This window comes from Scylla paramamosain, chromosome 8 (assembly GCF_035594125.1).
Source record: "Scylla paramamosain isolate STU-SP2022 chromosome 8, ASM3559412v1, whole genome shotgun sequence".
Lineage (NCBI taxonomy): Eukaryota > Metazoa > Arthropoda > Malacostraca > Decapoda > Portunidae > Scylla > Scylla paramamosain.
The window spans coordinates 16187040-16197039 of NC_087158.1; the positions used below are offsets into that span (position 1 = coordinate 16187040).

Genomic DNA, 10000 nt, shown 5'->3' on the forward strand with positions numbered 1-10000 from the left:
TTAATCTTCTCACTGCGAGATGCAACGATTCCCAGCACTAGTAGAGGCACTGCACGGGATATTCACAAGCAACTACAAGATACAAGTGTTTAAGAGAAGGCAAGGGTAAGGAGCTCCTGATCAATATTGTTAAACCTCCTCACTGAGACACGCAACGATTCCCGCCACTAAAAACACTGTACAGGATATTTACGGACAGCTACAAGAAAGAAAAGGGATTAAGAGAATAGGTTTTACAATGTTTAATCTTTTTTTTTTTTTGCATTTTAGGAGTGTCTCTAGAAGAAAGATAAATGTCTCAAAGTAGTTTGTGGTTAAGGAAAGATGTGTAGTCTGTATAGTGTTTACAAGTAGCTGTAGAATATAGATAAAGTGTCTCATGGTGGGTTGTGGCTGAGGAAAGACGTATCAGAGAGCAGTGATATGCTTAAGTTACGTGAGAGTCGTAATGGTGTTGTATCTTGCACTGCACTGCTTGTTTCTGTGTTGAGGATAAAATATACAGGACTAAGAAAGTGGATGGCAGAATTAGATTACTGGAGTAGCGTAACAGACTAACACGGGTTGCCAGGTTACGTAAGAAGGATGTGTTGGCGAGGTACCCTACACTCCTGCAAAGCCTGCGTCGCGTGTGTGCTGTATAGGATTAGGGAACCTGATAGAGGGAGGTGGATAATTAGAGTTGAGTGGAAAAAGAACCTTGCGTGTGTCAGGTTACGTAAGAAGATTGGGACAGAGTTGTATTAGTGTGACATTCAACACTCCCGGGAGCCTGAGCGTGCGTTCGTGTGATTCAGGAAGGATTTGGGTCGATAAAGAAATTAGAGCGGAGGAAGGATCTCGTGTGTGTGTGTTTAAATTACGTAAGATGGTTGACCTGCTGTGATGCCCTGCTGTCCTGCTGAGCCTGTGTTGCCTGCCAGTGTTGTGTGTTGCCTTAGGATTAGGAAATGTGATGAAAGGAGTTGAGCGGAGGAAGGGTCTTAGTGTGCTGAATTATGATATCCAACGTACACCTCCGAGGATCTAAGCTTTTGTTTGCATAAGATTAGCAGTGTGGCCAAGAATAAGTTGGTTTACGTAAATGATGCGGCAGAATATTTGAACAACATAAGAAGGCAAGGGAAACCATGAAAAGCAAACAAACCTACACATGGCAGTCCCTGTTCAAAACATGCATACCAATATCTATCTATTATTCATTTCTATAAATTCGTCCTGTCTTCTTTTTAAAGCTTTCTGTTCACTCAACGCTTATAACTACTAAGTTTAAAGGGATAGTACTGAGCCTAGAGTGATAGTACTGAGTCTTAAATGACTCTTCCCCCAAAAGAGTATTGTGGGTGGGAGGGGAGAAAGAGAATACAGATCTGGGAGGCAACGATGAAGACAATCCCAAAGAAGACAAGAATTTGATAAACTCGAGGAAAAGGAAGTTTCATCTCCTGAGGAAAATGCGTTTGTTCCTAGAACCGTCAGAGGGAAGAGGAGGAGGAGGAGGAGGAGGAGGAGGAGGAGGAGGAGGGAGTTGCAAGCCATCCAGTTGAGAGTTTTCGATGCATATTTACAAGGAATAATTCAGAAAGGGAAGGTTTCCAGGAATATCATGGAATCGTCCGAACCCCGTTCCATTTTTCACGCCATTGGAACTGTGCAGGAGGAGGAAGAGAGGAGGAGGAGGAGGAGGAGGAGGAGGAGGAATAGGAGGACGGGAAGAAGAAGAAAAAATGAAAGAAAAAAAGTGAAAAGAAAAGAGGCGAGAAGATGAAGATAATAATGAGAAGGAAGAGGAGAAGGAGAAAGATGATGAATACAAGAAGCGGAAATCATATTTATAATAAAACAAATAAGTACGAAAAAGAAGAAGTAGTACAATTGGAGGAGAAAGAGACTGAGGAAGAAGAAGAGAAGGAAGAAGTTGAATATATGCCAAAGAAGGAGGTGAAAGGAAGACACTGATACGAAAGGAGATAGGATATGAAGGAGGATATGAAGGATAATACTGAAGAAGACGAAGAGGAGGGAAGGAGAAGGGAAAGTAAGAGGAATGAGAGGAAAGGGACAAGAGCCTAAGCCAAAGAAGACAGGTAGAAGCAGGAGGAGGAAGAGAAGGAAAGATAATAATGAAGGAATGGAAGGAGGATAAAATGTCTTGGCTTGGAGAAGAATGAGGGGAAGAATAAGGAAGAGGAGGAGGAAGAAGAATGAAGATAAAGGTGATATATTGCAATCCACGAAAAAAAGTGCGTATATTTGTAATCATCTTTCATTCCTTCCTTTCTTCGTTCTTTCTTTCTTCCCTTGATTCTTTCCTTCTTTTAATTTTCTTCCCTTCTTCCTTCCTCATTTCTTCCTTCCATCCTTCCTATTTTTCATCTCTCCCTACCTTCCTTTTTCTCCTTCTTTTTTTTTCTCTCTTCCTTTCTTCCTACCGTCATCCTCTCATTCTTCTTGTCTTCCTTCCTTCTTTCCTTTCTTTCTTTTCTACTCGCTTCTCTCCTTTCTCTCTTCCTTCACTATCATCCCCTTCTTCATTTCTTCCATCCTTCTTCCCTCCAATCTCCCTTCCTTTTATCATTTCCTCCTTCCTTTCATCCATTCTTCCTCCATTCCATCCTCCTTCACTTCCTCCACCCATCCACACGTCCACCACACCCTCACTCCCTCTCTGAAATCCACTCCATTAATCAGAGGAACGAACATAATTTCCCTTTCTTTGATTCCCTTCCTCTTAAATTCCCCTCTTTTATCCCCGTCCTCTTGAAACCTCGGCGTGTCTTTTCTCATTAACAGACCCGTTTCTCGCATTAGTAAAGGGATAATCTTCATTCACGTGGGATAATGGGTTAAGGGAAGGCTACTTCACCCATCCTTCCTCTGTTGTGACGGTAATTTTCCCTCGGTTTCTCAAATTTTCCCACGGTGGTCGTATTTTTCCCACGGTGGTTCTCATTCTCCCACGGTTTCTCAAATTTTCCCACGGTGGTATTAATTTTTCCACGGTGGAGCGCAGGCTAAGTGGAAGGTGAATTACGACCGCCATATTGGTAGACTATTTTCCTATTTGCTTCATTAGTCGCGTAATAAGTGGAGGCTTTATTGCTCCACTCCATTTCTCTCTCTCTCTGTCTCTCTCTCTCTCTCTCTCTCTCTCTCTCTCTCTCTCTCTCTCTCTCTCTCTCTCTCTCTCTCTCTCTCTCTCTCTCTCTCTCTCTCTCTCTCTCTCTCAGCTTCATCTTCTGTCCTTGTCCTTCACTTCCTTTCCTCCATCTATACCTTCCTCCCTCCTCCTCCTCCTCCTCCTCCTCTTCCTATCCCACCCTCCCCACCACTTCCAGCCTCTCCATTTGAGCCATTCATCTTCGTCATCCACTTCTCAAAATCCACACCAAGTCTCTCTCTCTTCCACAAACTCCATCTTCTCTCTCTCTTTCTGTCTCTCTCTGCATTTCATTTTTATTATTTTTTATTTTTTTTCGCATGTGACTTCCTCGCTAAGTTTAATTTATATATATATATATATATATATATATATATATATATATATATATATATATATATATATATATATATATATATATATATATATATATATATATATATATATATATATATATATATATATTTTGCTCTCTCACGTGAGTTTTCTTCAGTGAGAGTTTATTATTAATTTCATGTCTGGTTTATTTATTTATTTTTATTTGCTTATGTCTTTGTTTGTTTGTCTGTTTAACAGTTTGTCGGTCTGCCTGTCTATCTGCCAGTCCGTCCGTCCGTCCGTCTGTCTGTCTGTCTTCCAGTCCGTCCGTCCGTCCGTCTGTCTGTCTGTCTGCCTGTGTCTGTCTGCCTCTCTCTCTCTCTCTCTCTCTCTCTCTCTCTCTCTCTCTCTCTCTCTCTCTCTCTCTCTCTCTCTCTCTCTCCCTACAGATTTATCACGTACACGCAGCATTACATAAAAAGCATTTTGTTCATTACAATCGTATATATTCATAGATGCATTTGTGGATATATATATATATATATATATATATATATATATATATATATATATATATATATATATATATATATATATATATATATATATATATATATATATATATATATATATATATATATATATATATATATATATATATATATATATATTTTTTTTTTTTTTTTTTTTTCTTTTTTTTTCATAAGGAATTACAATGTGCCGGTATGCTGTGTTTCTTGCAACTTTCCTTTCTATATTCATCGAATTCCTTCCTTAAATAAAAAAAAAAATGTATACTGCACTTTTTTTTTTCTTTACAAGTACTAGATATTTTTGCTATTTCTTTGCTATTTTTCACTTGATACGTTCATTGAAATCCCTCCCAAAAACGGAAATCAAATCTGTATATTGCATCTTTCTTCCCTTTTTCATAAGAGTATTAAATTCCTTGTTATTTTTCAGTATTGCGTGTTATCACCTCTCTCCTGGCCAGCGCTGGTAGGTGGTGAAGGTGGGAGTGTGGGAGTGTGGGAGGGGAGTTGTAGGGGAGGGCAGCTTTCCATTATAACGTGCCTTTGTCAGAACAGTAGTTTAGTTCAGTCGTGAAATCGAACAGTCTTGCAGAAACCTGAGGCTGCCTTGCTGTTTGTAATCCGGTGTAATCTTTTGTAATCCACCTCTTCCCCCTCCTCCTCATCCTCCTCCTCCTCCTCCTCCTCCTCCTCCTCCTCCTTTCTCTCCTTTTTATTCTTTCCTTTTCTTCCTCCTCATTTTTTCTTTACCTATTCCTTGCTATTCCTCCTATTCATTCCACCCTTTGTTATTTCCTCCTTCTCCTCCTCCTCTTCCTCCTTCTCCTCCTCCTCCTCCTCCTCTTCCTCCTCCTCCTCCTCCTCCTTCTCCTTCTCCTCCTCCTCCTACTCCTCCTCCTCCTCCTCCATTTCCTCTCTATAATTTATAAGGCATGACGAGTACGTTAGAGAGAGAGAGAGAGAGAGAGAGAGAGAGAGAGAGAGAGAGAGAGAGAGAGAGAGAGAGAGAGAGAGAGAGAGAGAGAGAGAGAGAGAGAGAGAGAGAGAGAGAGAGAGAGAGAGAGAGAGAGAGAGAGAGAGAGAGAGAGAGAGAGAGAGAGAGAGAGAGAGAGAGAGAGAGAGAGAGAGAGATTTTTGATGGGAGATAATAAGAAGAATGAGAGAAGGATTTTAGGGTGAAGAAAGGAGAGAAAAATGACAGAGGGACAATTGAGGGCAAAGTGGAGGAGGAGGAGGAGGAGGAGGAGGAGGAGGAAGAGGAGGAGGAAGAGGAGAAAGGGATTTTAGAAGATAGAAAAAGGAGAACGGAGGGATTCTTGAGATATTAGGAGGAGGAAAAGGAAGAAGAATGGATAAGTGAATAAATGAGGGAAGAAACGAAGTAAGGAAATAAGGGAAGAAAACAGGGGAGAAACGAAAGAAGGAAGAGACAAAAAGAAGAAAGGAAGGAAGTAAGATAGAAAAAAAGAAGAAATGAAGGAAAGAATGATGAAAAGAAGGAAGGAAGGAAGGAAGGGAGAAATTTATGGGGATTTTACGCCGAAATATAAAAGTGAATGAGGCTCTCCTGTGGTAGGGAACATTGGCAACACTGCAGCGAGTGTCTCCGTGTTGGCAACAGTGCAACAGCCAGTCACTAAATAATGGAGGAGGAGATGTGGTACTGCTGGTGTAGGGGGAGGAGGAGGAGGAGAAGGAGGAGGAGGAGGAGAAGGAGGTGGTGGAGAAGGAGGGGAAAATAGCAAAGGAGTGGAATAAAGTGGATGAATAGCAAAGAATAGGTATAGAAAAACATGATAAAGAAGAAAAAAAAAGAATAAAGACGAGAGAGAGGAAGGAATGAAGTAAGAACAGGAGTAAGGAGGTAAAAATATAGTTGTGAAGAAGGTAAGAAGATGAAAGAAGAGAAAATGGAAAGGAGAGGGATGAATGAAAGATATATATATACATGCATACATACATACATACATACATACATACATACATACTGAAACAGACAGACAGACAGACAGACAGACAGACAGACACGTCAAAAAAAATCGAAAGCAGACTCGAAGACAGAAACAGGCTAACAAATAAAAACAAGACGAAGAAAAAGAAAAGAAAAACAGAATAAGGAGCGACAAAAGAAGAAAAAAAAGTAATGAAAGGAAAAACAAGGTGGAAATAAAGGAAATAAAAAAAATAAAAAGAAAGCATGTCAGTAAAAAATTAATATTTTTTCCTGAGACTTCAGTGTTAATTTCCTTCATGGCACAAGATTTCCCTCACGTTGACTTCTCGTATTTTTTATTTTCTTTTTACGCCTCTAAAATCTTTCTGGCCACTTACACGGAGGAGGAGGAGGAAGAGGAAGAGGAAGAAGAGGAGGAAGAGGAGGAGAAGGAAGAGGAGGAGGAGGAAGACGAGGATGAAGAGGAAAAGGAACCCAAAAAAGCTAATATAAGAGCAATGGGTATTAAATAATGATTTAGGTGGAGATAGGCTAAAAAAGTTCAAGACACCGGGACCAGATGAAATATATCCCAGAGTACTTAAGGAATGCAAAGAGGTTATTAGTGAGCCGTTAGTTTCTGTCTTTAGGAAATCACCTGAGTCAGGTGAGGTACCTGTAATGTGGAGGCAGGCTAATGTAGTACCCATCTTTAAGAAAGGAGATAAAACTTTAGCGTCTAATTATAGACCTGTCAGCTTAACTTCAGTTGTGGTTAAATTATTGGAGCCAATAATAATGAGGAACGTTAGGGAGCATTTAGACAAACATAACTTGATAAATCAGTCACAGCATGGCTTCACGAAGGGGAAGTCTTGCCTGACAAACTTGTTAAGTTTTCACAGTAAAATGTACGAGGCAGTAGATAATGGTGATAGTTATGACAACTTATATCTGGACTTTAGTAAAGCATTTGACAAGGTATCCCATCACAGGCTCCTGAGAAAGGTTAGGGCACACGGGATAGATGGGAAGTGTTGGGCTGGATAAGATCATGGCTAAGCGACAGGCGACAAAGAGTTGTAATAAACGGCTCTAAATCTGAGTGGGGCCATGTAATTAGTGGGGTGCCATAGGGATCAGTATTTGGGCCATTGTTGTTTTTAATATAAGTCAATGACTTGGATAGTGGAATTAGTAGTGATGCTAGTAAATTTGCGGATGACACAAAGATAGGTAGATTAATTAGGTCAGAATCGGATGTCATCGCCTTGCAGGAAGATTTAGATAGGATGAATTAATGAACGGACAGATGGCAAATGCAGTTAAATATCAACAAATGCAAAGTATTTAGCGTAGGTAGAGGAAACCCACACAGTAGGTACACATTAAACAACGAAACTCTAGTAGGTACAGGGTACGAGAAAGATTTAGCAATTATAGTTAGCTCTGAACTCCGTCTAGGAAAACAATGCATAGAGGCCAGAAACAGGGCAAATAGGGTATTAGGATTAATTTTTAGGAGTGTTAAAAGTAGAAGGCCCGAAGTAATATAAAAGTTATACTTGGCGCTGGTCAGACCTCATCTAGACTACGCTGTGCAGTTCTGGTCCCCACATTACAGGAAAGATATACGAGTAGGTCTATTACAATCAGTACAAAGGAGAATGACTAAAAGGATACAGGGGATGAGAAGTATTCCTTACGAGGCGAGATTGAAGCTGTTAAATTTACATTCTTTAGTGAGACGTAGGTTAAGAGGGGACCTGATAGAAGTCTTTAAGTGGTATAAATGTTATAACAAGGGAGATGTAAGCAAAATTCTTAGGATCAGCAACCAGGATAGAACAAGAAATAATGGGTTCATCCTTGAAATAATTTAGATTTAGGAAAGAGATAGAAAGAAACTGGTTCTCAAATAGAGTGGTAGATAAGTGGAACGGACTCAGTAATCATGCTGTTAGTGCTAAGACATTAGGGAGCTTTAAGAGAAGATTAGACGGGTTCATGGGTGGGAATGAAACAGGTAGGTATATTTCATACAGGGACTGCCACGTGTAAGCCTGGACAGTTCTTGCAGCTTCCCTTATTTCTTATGTTCGTATGTTCTAGAAGGAAAAGAAAAAAATGATGGTGAGAGGAGGATGAGGAAAAGGAAACAGGATATTAGAAGGAAAAAATTGTGGGTGTTGAAAGACTAAGAAGAAAAAGAAGAGTATGTGGATCAGGAGGAGGAGGAGAAGCAGGAAGGGGAGGAAGAAGAGGAGGAGAAGGAGGAGGAGGAGGAGGAGGAGGAGGAGGAGGAGGAGGAGGAGAGATGTATGTGACAGGTGTTTTGAACGAATTTCAAGACAAGTGACAGGCTGGTGAACACACGTGTGCGAATGTGTGTGTGCGAATGTGTGTGTGTGTGTGTGTGTGTGTGTGTGTGTGTGTGTGTGTGTGTGTGTGTGTGTGTGTGTGTGTGTGTGTGTGTGTGTGTTTGTGTGTGAACATATCTACGTTTCTTATGCAGTGTGCTGTATTGCTCTCTCTCTCTCTCTCTCTCTCTCTCTCTCTCTCTCTCTCTCTCTCTCTCTCTCTCTCTCTCTCTCTCTCTCTCTCTCTCTCTCTCTCCCAATGAATAATCAAGGCGTGTGTGTGTGTTTGCTGTGGCGCACTTGTTGTTTTTTTTTTCTCTCTCTCTTTTTCTTTCCTTGCAGTTTATTCAATAAGCAACACATTCTTGTGGTGCGAGAGAGAGAGAGAGAGAGAGAGAGAGAGAGAGAGAGAGAGAGAGAGAGAGAGAGAGAGAGAGAGAGAGAGAGAGAGAGAGAGAGAGATGGGTCTTTCTTACATAACGCAATACACCAGAAACACTATTGACACTTTCATCCCTCCTCCTCCTCCTCCTCCTCTTCCTACATATTCCGAGGATGAAAAAGAAGAGAAAGGAAAAAAAATGTTAGAGTAAGTGGATTAATTTTCCCTTTCGTTGCCTTTGCGTAAAATACTAATTGACGTCTTTGTGTCTGTATTTTTTCTTCTTTCTTTCTCTTTCTTTTCTTTTTTTCTTTAATTGTTTCCAGTTATTTATTCTTTCTATCTTTGTTTGTTTTGTGTTATTGCGTTTGTTTTGCGCTTCCGTCTTTCTTTTCATTCTTTCTTTATTTATTCCTTCATTTCACTCATTCTTTTTCGGTGCCATTAAGTGTTTTCCTTTTCTTTCTTTTTTTTTCTTTCTTTCTTTCTTTTTCTTTGTTTTCATTATTTATTTCGTATCACTGGGTCTTTTTTTCTTAATTTTTTCCCTATCTTCTTTTTCTTCTTATGTTAGTTCTTTCTTACCTATTTTTTTCTAAACTTACTGCTGGTTTTCTCTTTTCTTTGTTGTTTTGTATCCATTTAATGTTACTGAGTGTCATTCTGTAATTTTTTTGTTTGTTATTTTTTATCTATTTGTTTTTTCCCTTTTATACGTATTATTATTTTTTTTTTCATATGCAATTTCTTTGGTGACATTCTTTCTCGTGAATGAAGTTATTCTTTTCTTGGTATTTCATTATCTTTATTTGAAATCATTTAGCATTATTTAGTAGCTTTCTGTATTTTTTTGTTTATTTGTTTTACTTATTCCTTGTTTGCGCGAATATATTTACGAATGCTTGCAAGAATATATACTGAGTTTTCTTTTCCCTTTTTTTTTATTCTTTTAATATTTACTCTCGTATCTGGTTATTGACTTTTTTTTCATTATTTTATATTCTCAACTACTGTTATATCCGATAAATTCACGTCTACCATAAATAAACGAATAAATGAAAAGTAAGGTAAAAGAAAAGGTCCATCGATTAGAAAGGGCACAGTTTTTTTTTCTTTATTTTACGTTTCCTTCTTTCTTTTCTTTCTTTCCTCTGATTATATATTGGGGTAAAAAAATCACATTATTTGCTTCATTGATTCGTCTTAAATGTGTACGTCCGATTTGTGTGTGTGTGTGTGTGTGTGTGTGTGTGTGTGTGTGTGTGTGTGTGTGTGTGTGTGTGTGTGTGTCAGAATGACTGATTTAGATGTGAA

At 39.2% G+C, this 10000-nt stretch overlaps 1 protein-coding gene and 1 long non-coding RNA gene across 4 annotated transcripts in view; one reads left to right on the top strand and one right to left on the bottom strand.

Moving 5' to 3' along the window:
• LOC135102862 (uncharacterized) overlaps nt 1–10000 on the top strand; it is a 104928-nt gene that overhangs the window by 49458 nt on the left and 45470 nt on the right. For 2 of the 3 annotated variants that reach the window (XR_010269805.1, XR_010269806.1), the window contains exon 3: nt 3737–3984. The exons of the other annotated variant lie outside the window; for it this stretch is intronic. This is a non-coding gene — a long non-coding RNA (uncharacterized LOC135102862). Of the gene's footprint in view, nt 1–3736; nt 3985–10000 lie in introns of those variants that run through there. 3 annotated transcript variants of the gene reach the window in all.
• The window catches only part of LOC135102861 (probable G-protein coupled receptor No18), a 94957-nt gene that overhangs the window by 24915 nt on the left and 60042 nt on the right, over nt 1–10000 (bottom strand). The window lies entirely within an intron of this gene.